Here is a 12420-nt window from a genome sequence, read left to right as displayed (position 1 = left end):
TACCTACAGATGATCTGTTGTTGTACAGGATCGTTTTGGAGATTCTGGGATTTTTGTTTCTTCATATGAAGCTGAGAATCGTTTTTTCAAGGACTGTAAACAATTGTGTTGGTATTTTGATGGGAATTGCAATGAATCTGTAGATTGCTTTTTGCAGGATGGCCATTTTCAATATGTTAATCCTACCAATCCATGAGCATGGGAGATCTTTCCATCTCCTGATATCTTCTTCAATTTCTTTCTTCAGAGACTTGAAGTTTTTTTCAAACAGGGAGTTCTCTTACTTGGTTAGAGTCACCGCAAGGTACTTTATGTTATTAGTGGCTATTGTGAAGGGTGTAGCTTCCCTGATTTCTTTCTCAGCCCTTTTGTATTTGGTATACAAGAGGGCTTTTGATTTTTTATTTATTTATTACAATTTATTCCCTTTGTGTCCAGCTGTAGCCCGATCCATCATCTCCTACTAATCCCACCCTCATTTCCTCATCTCCACCCTTGCTCTACCCCGAGTCCATTGATTGGACAGGTCCTCCTCCCATTCCGTCAGACCCTAGTCTATCAGATCTCATTAGGACTGGCTGCATTGTCTTCCTCTGTGGCGAGGTAAGGCTGTTCTACCCTCAGGGGTAGGTCATCAAAGAGCCAGCCACTGAATTCAGTCAGAGACAGTCCCTGTTCCCATTAATAGGGAACTCACTTTGATACTGAGCTGCCATGGGCTACATTTCTGCAGAGGTTCTAAGTTATCTCCATGAATGGTCCTTGGCTGTAGTATCAGTCTCAGAAAAGACCCCTGTGCATAGATGTTTTTGGAGCTGTTTTTTTCCTTGTGGAGCTCTGGTCCCCTCCAGGTCTTTCTTTTTGTTCACTTTTATTAATTACACTTTATTCACTTTGTATCCCCCCATAAACCCCTCCCACATACCTCCTAATCCTGCCCTCCCTCCCCCTTCTTCACGTATGCCCCTCTCCAAGTCCACTGATAGTCAAGGTTTTCCTCTCCTTCCTTCTGATCTTAGTCTTTAAGATCTCATCAGGACTGGCTGCATTGTCATCTTCTGTGGCCTGGTAAGGCTGTTCCTCTCAGGGGGAGGTGACCAAAGAGCAGGCCAATCAGTTTATGTCAGAGGCAGTCCCTCTTCCCATTATTATGGAACCCACGTGGACACTGAACTGCCATGGGCTACATCTGTGCAGGGGTTCTAGGTTATCTCCATGCCTGGTACTTGGTTGGAGTATGAGTCTCTGGAAAGTCACCTGTGTTCAAATTTCTGGTTCTGTTACTCTCCTTGTGGAGTTCCTGTCCTCTCCAGATCTTATTGTTTCCCACTTCTTTTATAAGATTCCATGTACTCTGCCCAACAGTTGGCCATAAGTCTCAGCAACTGCTTTGATAGTCTGCATGGCAGAGCCTTTCAGAGGCCCTCTGTGGCAGGTTCCTAACTTGTTTCCTGTTTTCTTCTTCTTTTCATGTCCATCCTCTTTGTCTTTCAGGATAGGGATTGAGTATTTTAGTCAGGGTCCTACCTCTTGATTAGTTTCTTTAGATGTGCAGATTTTTGTAGGTTTATCTTATATTACATGCCAATATGACTGAGTATATACCGTGTGTGCCTTTCTGCTTCTGAGACAGCTCACTCAGGATGATCCTTTCCAGGTCCCACCATTTACCTTCAAATTTCATGATATCCTTATTTTTCATTGCTGAATAATATTTCATTGTGTAGATGTACCATGATTTCTGCAACCACATTTCAGTTGAGGGACGTTTTCGCTGTTTCCAGCTTCTGGCTATTACAAATAAAGCTGCTACAAACATGGTTGAGCAAATGTCCTTACTGTTTACTTGTGTCTCTTTTGGATATGTGCCAAGGAATGGTATGGCTAGATCTTGAGTAAGTGCTATTCCTAGTTGTCTGAGAAAGCACCAGATTGATTTCCAGAGTGGTTGTACAAGTTTCCATTCCCACCAGCAGTAGAGTCTTATTGTTCTGGCAAGGACTTCCAGAACTCTGTTGAAGAGATATGGAGAGAATGTGCAGCCTTGCCTTGTCCCTGATTTCAGTGGGATTAATTTAAGTTTCTCTCTGTTGAGTTTGATGTTGGCTATTGGCTTGCTGTATATTGATTGCCTTTACTATGTTTAGGTATGTGCCTTGTATCCCTGACCTCTCCAAGAGTTTAAACATGAATGGATGTTGGATTTTGTCAAATGCTTTTTCAGCATCTAGGGAGATTATCATGTGGTTTTTCTCCTTCAGGTTTTTTTATATGGCGGATTACATTGATGGATTTCTGTATGTTGAACTATCCTTGCATGCCTGAGATGAAGCTTGGACATGGTGGATGACATCTTTGATGTGTTCTTGGATTCAGTTTGCAAGTATTTTATTGAGTATTTTTGCATCAATGTTCATAAGAGAGATAGGTCTGAAGTATTCTCTTTTTTGGTTGGGTCTTTGTATGGTTTAGGTATCGAGGTGACTGTGGCTTCATAGAATGAGTTTGGTAATGTTCCTTCTGTTTCTATTTTGTGGAATAGTTTGAAGGGAATTTGAGTTAGTACTTCTTTGAAGGTCTGGTAGAATTCTGCATTGAATCCATCTGGCTCAGGGCTTTTTTTGGAAGGTAGACTGTTGATGAGTGCTTCTATTTCCTTGGGAGATATAAGACTATTCAATGTTTCTACCTGATTTTGACTTAATTTTAGTAAGTGGAATCCACAAGAAAATTTTCCATTTCTTTCATATTTTCAAATTTTGTGGCATATAGTCTTTTGTAGTACAACCTAATAATTGTTTAGATTTCCTCAGTGTCTCTAGTTATGTCTCCATTTTTATTTCTGATTTTGCTGATTTGGATAGTTTCTCTCTGCCTTTTAGTTAGTTTGGCTAAGTGTTTGTCTATTTTCTTGTTATTCTCAAAGCACCAGCTCTTGCTTTCCTTGATTCTTTGAATGTTTTATTTGTTTCTAATTGATTGATTTCAGCCTTGAGTTTGATTATTTCCAGCAGTCTGCTCCTCTTGGTTGTGTCTGCTTCTTTTTTTTTTCCTTGGGCTTTCAGTTGGGCCATTAAGTTACCTGTATGAGATGTCACAAAATTTCTCCTTGAAGGCACTTAGTGGTATGAATTTTCCTCTGAGAACTGATTTCATTGTGTCCCATAAATTAGGGTATGTTTTACCTTCATTTTCATTGAATTCTAGGAAGTCTTTAATTTCTTTATTTATTTTTCCTTAACCCAGCTGTCATTGAGCATCAAGTTGTTCAGTTTTTATTGCTTGTTTGATATTTTCTAATTCCATTGTTGTTGAGGTCCAGCTTTAGTCCCTGGTGGTCAGATAGAATACAGGGGATTATTTCAATCTTCTTGTATCTGTTGAGGCTTGCTTTGTGACTAACTATATGTTCTATTTTGGAGAAGGTTCCATGAAGTGCTGAAAAGAATGTATACTCTTTTGAGTTTGGGTGAAAAGTTCTGTAAACTTCTATGGGGTCCATTTGATTAAAGACCATGTAAGTGCCTTTATTCCCCTGTTTGGATTCTGTCTAGATGGTCTGTCCCTTGTTGATAATGGATGTTGAAGTCTTCCACTTTTAATGTGTTGGGATCAATGTGTGATTTAAGCTTTAATAATGTTTCATTTAGCAATGTTGTTGCTCTTGTATTTGGGGCATAGATATTCAGAATTGTGATGTTCTCTTGGTAGATTCTTACTTTGAAGAGAATGTAGTGTCCCTCCTCATCTTTTTTGATTAATTTTGGTTGAAAGTCTATTTTATCAGATAATAGGATAGCTACCCCAGCTTGTTTTCTGGGTCCATTTGCTTGACAAACATTTTTCCAGGCCTTTACTCTGAGGTAATATTTTTCTTTGTTGCAGAGGTGTGTTTCTTGGATGCAGCAGAATGTTGGATCCTGTTTCCACACCCTTTCTGTTATTCTGTGCTTTTTTTATTGTAGAGTTGAGTCCATTGATGTTGGTAGATAATAGTGACCAATGAACGTTAGTTCCTTTTATTGTGGATTTTCTGGTGTTACTGTGATTCATTGCTTGTTTTCTTTTAATTTTTGTTAGGATATTATCTGTGTGCTATGTTTTCTTGGGTGAAGTTGTTTTCATTGGATTGGAGTTTTCCTTCTAGTATCTTCTGTAGGGCTGGTTTGCTGTGCAGATATTGCTTAAATTTAGTTTTTTTCATGGAATATTTTGTTTTCTCCATCTGTATTGATTGAAATCTTTGTAGGGTATAGTAATCTAGGTTGTCATCTTAAAGGCTGCCCAGTCCCTTCTGGCTTTCCCAGTTTCTGATGAGAAGTAAGGTGTGATTCTGATTGGCCGACCTTTATATGTTATTTGTCCTTTTTCCTTTGCTGCTTTTAATATCTTTTCTTTGTTCTGTAGATTTAGTGTTTTGACTGTGATGTGGCATGAGGTGTTTCTTTTCTGGTCTAGTCTATTTGGTGTTCTGTAGGCCTCTTGTATATTTATGGACATTTCTTTCTTTAATTTGGGAAATTTTTCTTATATGATTTTCTTGAAAATATTTTCTGGATCTTGGAGCCTGGAGTCTCCTTTTTCTTTTTCTTTTTTTTTTTTCAATGCAATTTATTCAGGAACCTTGAACAATCATCTGACCCTGGGTAAAGCCAGCCCACTTTAAATAGCCTCTGGGTAGCCAACCTCAGCATGCCACGTGGGCAATGCAGATAGGTCCACATATATGGAAGCAAGCCAGATCCTCAGCCTTAGCCAAATGTGGAGTTGTTTGTGACAGAGAGCACTCACCATCGGGAAGGTGGAAGGCAGAAACCAGCTCCATCTTTCAGGCGCGGCATTACGCAGCTCTCTACAGTCCCCCTTTTTGTTTTGGATGCATCAGGCAAGAGTAGAGGTCTGATCTCTGATATTAGAAATAAATTGGGACTTTGTACTGATGTTCATTTAGGTGTCATCCACCCAAAGAGCATCAGACCCGTCTGATACCTTTTTCTCAGAGGCGGGACCTGGGGCATCAACCCGCATGCAATCAGACCATTCAGGCCTTTACAGCCATTGAACAGGACAGTCTCCCCAAGCATGGTTGGCTACCATAAAAAGCCAAAATGTTACGCTCAGGATGCAAGGCTAAGCACTGCACTCAGGGTCAGCTGCTTTGGAGTCTCCTTTTTCATTGTTCGCTATTATTCTTAGATTTCGTCTTTTCATGGCATCCTTGATTTCTTGAATATTTTGTATTTGGGACATTTCTGATTTTCTTTTTCTTTGAGAGAAGCATCAATTTCTGTGAGTGTATCTTTAGCAACACAGATTCTCTCTTCCATATCTTGTATTCTGTTCGTGATACTTACCTTTGTGGTTTCTTCTCTTTTCTCTAAGTTCTCCACCTCCAGGGTTTTGTGTGTTTTTGTTTTCTTTATTGAGTCTAATTCTGTTTTCATGCCTTGCACCATTTCATTCATCTGTTTGAATGTGGATTCCTGTCTCTCTATGATGGCCTTTATTTTATTTTATTTTATTTTATTTTTATTTTTTGTTCATTTCCTCTCTATATGCCACTAATTTTATCTCTACTTGTGCCTCTATTTGTTTAGCTATATTTGCCTGTGTCTTTGAGAATTTTGTTCATTTCCTCTTTCTTTGTCTCCACTTGATTGGCCAAATCTTTGATAGATTTGTTAATTTCCTCTAACTGTCTGAATTTGTATGGCTATTGCTCTGAGAGATTTGTTTGTTTTCTCTTTATATGCCTCTTATAATTGGGTAAGCACAGCTTTAAAGTCATTTTCCTGTGCTTCTGATGAATTGGAATATCCATCAGTTTTGGGAGTTGCTTATATAGCTATGATGTCGTGATTTATGTTGGATGTGTTCTTTCACTGACCCCTCATCATTGGCTTATCTGTAACCTTCCCTGTTTGTTCCTGGAATCTGCAGTTCAGACTGGTACTGTCTCTCTCTGGAGTCTGCAGAATTATCAGGAAGCTGAGAGAGGTCTAGTGGCCTCAGTGTGTGTGTTGGTGCTCTAGCGGTACCTGTGGAATGAAAGTGTACAGGCACAGAAGGGCAAATATAGGTGTGTGTGTGTGTGTGTGTGTGTGTGTGTGTGTAAATGTGCGTGGAAGTGTGCCTTGAAGGACAGAGTGATAGGGAATGTTGAACCCTTGAGTGTGTGGGAGGGGCCCTGCCTTGCAGGCATCTAAACGGTTACTTGTGCGTGTGCTGTAGATGTAGCAGTCATTAGTGTTAGTTGCGGTATAATCTCCTAATGCAAATTCCTTTAATACATCAGTGGTCTACAGTCCCCTGGTATTTGGTTTATCTCCCAGCATTATCCACCTTAACTCCACAGTTGGACTGGCAGAGCAGGAACTTTGATGTCCCAAGAGACCCTCTCTTTCCCACAGTTGGTATGTACGTGGGAGGGGTCCAATGCTTGACTTGTAGTTTAGAAGGACCCTGGATCTGGGACTCTGTAGACACTCAAGTCATGTACTCACTCTCAAGCAGGTCACATCGACAACGATTAGGCTATCTGGGCTCTCTACTCTTTGGTTTGGCCCTGATTAGTCATATGCAAGAGGACTGACAGTCTCCACCAGCTCAGTGCTGCTGCAGCCACCAGGGTAGGAAGTCCAGTTGCAGCTGGAGACTGGGATGCCGATCCAGATGCCTTCTGTGAAGTCCTGGGGGCCCTCCACTGTGCCCTCCAGACCTGGGAGGCCTCGTGCCTGGTGTGCCTAGCTTGTTTGGATGGGTCTGCTGGACTTTGGTGGCTATTAACTTATTATTTGTCATGGAGGGTTTGTGCGGGTAGTACAGTCAGTGGCTGAGAGACTGTGGAGTCGGTATGGGTGCTTGTAGACCTGGGACACTGGGAGGATTGCGCTGCTTATCTGGGACTCCAAGGCAGGTACAGCTGGCAGTTGCGGCTAAGGGGCTAGCAGCTCTGCCTCAGCCGCTGCAATCCCCAGGCAGTGAGCTCTGAGCTGAGAATCTCGGTGAGCCTGCTGTGCCAAGGAGAGGGAGGCCTGAAAAGGGGGTGTGCAGGAAGATCAAAAGATCATTTCTCTTCTTCCCCAAATAAGTCCATGGTTGACCTGTAACCAAATTTCTTACCTTGTGCCGAAACCAAATTTCTTACCTAGTGCGATGTCCCCTCTTGTTTAGAAAGCCTCACTGTAGTTTCCCTGGCTTCAGTAATCCTTCCACTCAACAACTCAGGCAGTTCAGTCCTCTGCAACTCAGAAACTGTGGGCTCTCATTGCCATCTTTGGTCCCCCCTCCTCAGGTGTGGTTCTTAATAGTTTTTGGATTTGAATCTATTAAACAAAAAATCTGTACAGCTCAGCATGGGCACACCCAACAAACATTTTAATTATGATCACATTATGTACTGGCTGGCCTTAGCCTTCATAACTTCCTCCTGCCCAAGAGCATAGTTGATCTTAGAATGTAGAACCACACTGCCCTGACATTTGAGAGTTAAAAGGCCCTGGAAGACTTAGTTACAGGGGACCCATTGCACCATTCATTCTTATGTGATAGCAAATGCTCTAGCCACTGTTCATTTTGTTTTGTGTTTAACTTAGTCAAATATATCAGAAGAATATTCCAAAACTTTTTTTCCAGAGAAAATATTGTTCTTGTGCTGTCATATTGGCTTATCATTTTCTTCTCATAAGATGGTACTACTGTCATATAATAAAACTTGTCCTATTACTGAAGATACCCTTGCACAATCTTGGCAGAGTGACCAGTTTTCATTCCACAATTAGGATAGTGGTTTTATACATTATCAGCATCCACGTAAAAATTACAGTTCCATCAAATCATAGAAACTATGTGCTCACTTTTCCTATGACCCATTTAAAGGGAAGAAGAAATTAAATTAAGAAGCACCTAGATCACCTAGGAGAAGACATTCATAAACGTTGGTTTTTGTGATGTGTACTCTTTGGCTAGAATGAAGGAATACATCTTCCCTGGGGCTTCTCTCTTATACCACCAGGAAGTGTCAATTTGTTCAGATTGTAGCAGACTGTGTGTTTAAATGACCACATGGCATCTGTGACACCTGTGGTTTTAGTCTTTAATGACTGTGTACTTGATTTTGGTCCTTGGATATGTATTTGTCCATCATAGGACTTGGAAGATAATAAAATAAAAAATAAAAAATAGTATACTAAATCAAGTATCTGTGTTTCTATTCATTGTTTCCCATTTAGTAGGTATCTTACAAATGATGTGGCAAAATTAATGGTGATGTGTTACGTACAATGGGATGTGTTATTCAGAATTTGAATGGAAGAGGTAAGAAAATACAGAGTAAAGCATCATCCAGCAATCATTTTCTCCTGTGTTACAGGTCAAATTATATTTCCCCTAAAGATTCATTTAAGTCTCAGTGCCTGGTACCTGTGACTGTGACCTTAGGATTGGCAAATAGTGTCTTTATAACTTTAAGCAGGTTCAGAGGTGCTTAGATGGAATGAAAGATGGAGAGTGGATGATGACAAAAAGACAGAGGCACAGACTGCAACAACACAGCTGCAGGTTAGTCTAGAGATGGGAGAAAGCAAGAAAACTCTATTGACTATAAGCTTTGAAGAAAGTGTGACTCTGACTTCTAGACTCTAGAATTATAAACAGCTATATTTCTGTGGACTTAAACTACCCATTGTGTTAAAAACATTAGCCCTGGGAAACTACTGCAATCAGTGTGGTATTTGTTACTCTTAAGTAGGGTCAATAGATTTTAGAGACTGTGTGACAATTTTAAAGTTCATTGGATACTGGTCAGTCCTAGAGTTTTATTTCTGGGAAACAAGACTCCACAGAGATACAATCTAGCACACATCATTACTTTCTTTTCAGAACAACAGTATGCAAATAACCGAGAATGGCTAATAAAGTTTCTTGAATGAATGGATTTTCCCTAGATGTGTGTGTGTGTGTGTGTGTGTGTGTGTGTGTGTGTGTGTGTGTGTAAGGGGAAAGTCAGGCTGTGAAATTATCACCAATGTATTTATTATCAACTTCAGTTAGTACAATATTTTCCTCTTGCAAATTTATTAGTTGAAACTCTGCCTTCAATGTGATGGTATTTTGAAGGGAGGTATTTGGAGGTAACTGGGTTTTGTGACTGGAGCCTTCATGAATAGGATTAATTCCACTATTAAATGAGAAAGGGATATATGTTCCCTCTCGGCTCTCTCAGATGTTTGCAAGCTAAGATCTCTCTGCTCACCAGAGCTGGCTAGGTTGGCACCCTCATTTTGGATGTTCCACCTACCAGAGCTGTGACAAATAAATGTGTTTATTGAGCTTTGTCATCAATGGTATTTTGTTCAAGCAGCCTGAACTGACTAAGACATTAACCACTTCAAAACATGTGAATAATGCTGTGTGTGGAATTAGATACATACTTTACTTTTTAGCCAGGCTTCAAATTTGTTTGTGGCAATCTGGGTCATATCTTCCCCTTAGCAAGGTTTTAACTAAAACCCATTATACATTCTGGCACAGACTCTGCCTGGCTCTTAGAAGTAATAAACAAATGTCATTATTTTCATCAGTGATAGATTAACCAGCATGCTGATATCAACTTTCAATTCCTCACCATTCTTTTAGAAAGGTCAGTTATAGGAATATTTATAATAGCATTTGTGATAAGTAGTTGGGGAGTTTATATTATAAATGTTAAGGCCAGTTGGTGTCTTGTGACACCCAGCTGTAATTCCAATACTCTGGAGGTTGAAGAAGGGGGATAGTGAGGCTCAGCCTCAAGAAAAAAATCATTCTCTGAAAATTCATTCAATTCATCCAAGAAATGATATTGACTGTCCTGAGTTCTTTACATACTCTTTTCCTGAAAGGAATCCAATATCATGTGCCAGACTACATCTCTGTAACTTCTTTCTGAGAAATTCTGGGCTACTTAGGAGAGTAATAGGTAAGAAGAGATGTAGCCAGGTATCATAATTTTGGTAAACACAAAGAGACAGTGGCATAAAACTCTATTGTAGAAATGTTGTCCTTGGCATATTCTGACTTTCATATTTCTGAAGAAGCAGCAATGTTTTGGTGTAGGAGAACCTAAACAAGACTTAAAAAACGTGACGATGTTTTTACTGCTTTGTGTCTGTAGCAGCCTGTATCAGGTCCTCAGATACACAAATGTGAGTGATTCTCTCATGCAAAAACCATAAGGGACCATAACTTCTCAAAACACAGAATTTTCTGGACTTTTTTTTCCAGAAATAGTCTGTTATCAGCCATGGAAATTGCACATGCATTTGTTTAGGGCTTCAATTTGTCCAATAACTACAATTAGGAATTAAAGTAGTTAGTCATTTAAGAAAAGTTTTAAGAAATAAGTGGAAACATTTGTGTGTTGTGAATGTCTGTAACTCTGACATATGATACAGCCAAATTCAGATGTTTAGATAAAAAACACTATATTTACAAACTGCAATGGCAGAATCATATTTAATGATGTTATGAACAATATGGATATTTCTACATATTTTGTTTTTAGGATGTTACTGAAATAATTGAGTCTTGTTAAAGGAGTTATAAGCATATGTGATTTCTATTTTGAGAAAAACAAAAGCCAAGTGAGTTGAGACAGTCAGAAGCAAAAGAATGGGCATGAGGCTACTTAAGCTATCTAAAACAGAGAGACAAAGTAATGGAAATGAAGCAGGAAATCCAGTGCACAAGTTCTCACAGTCTCTGGAAATAATGGCATACATGCTCTCTTTTATTATTATTATTATCATTTAAAGCCTGACAGTAGACAGAAAGGATAAAATCAGCTAGCCATGAAAGCTTTTTTTGAGGGGGGGGGGGCAGGATCTAGGTTTATTTCAGTCTATGAAAAAATAAAGTTCAAATCAAATTCAATCTTGCTTAAGGGAACATTGTAAAGGAACAATTCTTGATATTACATGCCCCAAATGATCCATGTGAAACCATAGAGAATTACATCATTATGTATCACTGTTCCAAGACACAAAACAAATTTGAACAGCCAAAACATCTTTAAAATGCACAAAGCTTATGAAGTCTCAAACAGAACTTTAATTTCCAGTACATACTCCTGTCAAATGAAGTTATTTCCTGCACACCACTTCTTCTGAAAACTGGTCTTTTATTTCCTTTCATTTGATCTAAGTTGACTAGGAGACCTAGAGAATGATTGAGATAGCTTATGATTTCTCTCATGAGACAGAGAACTTTCTGTTCTCCTATCTCTAGAAAGTGACCTGTTCCAGCTTGTAGAGGAGCTTCTCCTTTTTGGAGATCTGCACCAAAGTAGAGGACTCCTCCTAGGGTAATCAGGTAATCATTTCTAGTGCAATGAGAAGGAGATGGACCACAATTTCGGCTTCTTTTTGTCACCTTTTGACAGTTCTACAGCAGCCACACAGTGTTCTTCCATCTAGCTCTCTGACACCATCAGTAGCATCTCAGGGATTCTGAAATTCAATGAAAGCAAAGCCAGGAGGGTTTTGAGCACCCCACACACTTTGGAGTGATCCATAATAGCTAAAAGCCCTTTCTAATTCAGAGTTGTTCCCATTGTTTCCAAGATTACTTACATATAAACCTTATAGTCCAATTGACAGGAATCACTATGCATTTCAAGATCCTGGGTTCAGAAAGCCAAAGCTCAAATTCTAATGCTTCCACAGGACCACCTGCTTGCTTCTACTCTACTCCAACCAATTGTTCACTGTCCCACAGAGTCCATGAAAATGCCATTTTTTTGTAATCCATTTTTTATTGTTTATTATTATTATTAGTTACATTTTATTAACTCTTTATCCCAGCTGTACCCCAATCACTTATTCCCTCCCAATCCCACCCTCCCTATCTCAGCTTCTCCCTGCCCCTTTCCAAGTCCACGGATTGGGGAGGACCTCCTCCCCTTTCATCTGGCCCTGTTTTATCAGGTATCTTCAGGGCTGGATGCAAAGTCCTCCTCTGTGACCTAGCAGGACTGCTCCTGCCTTGGGGGGTGGGGAGGTCAAAGAGCCTGCCATTGAGTTCCTATCAGAGATAGTCCCTGTTCCACTTACTATGGGAAACCAATTGGTTATTGAGCTACCACAAGCTTAGTCCGAGTAAAGGTTCGAGGTTATATCCATACATGGTCCTTGGTTGGAGAAACAGTTTCAGAAAAAACCCCTGTGCCCAGATATATTTGGTCCCTGTGGGGCTCCTATCCTTTCCCCATCATACTTAACTCCCCTTCTGCCGAGGTTTAGTTATGAGTCTTAGTATCTGTTTTGAAATGCTACTTGGTAGGGTCTTTCAGATGCCTTCTGAGGTAGACTCCTGTCATACGTCCAATGTATATCTCATTTGTCTTTCTAAGTGAGGATTGATCATCTTACCTCGTGTCTGCTT

The 12420-nt window shown here is 39.9% G+C and overlaps 1 pseudogene; it reads right to left on the bottom strand.

The window, feature by feature from the left end:
* Positions 1-11158: 11158 nt before the first annotated feature.
* On the bottom strand, positions 11159-11650 carry LOC110542599 (serine/arginine-rich splicing factor 3-like; annotated as a pseudogene).
* Positions 11651-12420: the final 770 nt, after the last annotated feature.

The sequence above is a fragment of the Meriones unguiculatus genome, chromosome X, assembly GCF_030254825.1.
Source record: "Meriones unguiculatus strain TT.TT164.6M chromosome X, Bangor_MerUng_6.1, whole genome shotgun sequence".
Taxonomy (NCBI): Eukaryota; Metazoa; Chordata; class Mammalia; order Rodentia; family Muridae; genus Meriones; species Meriones unguiculatus.
The sequence above is the reverse complement of the archived record's forward strand: the minus strand, read 5'-3'. Positions and strand labels throughout refer to the sequence as shown.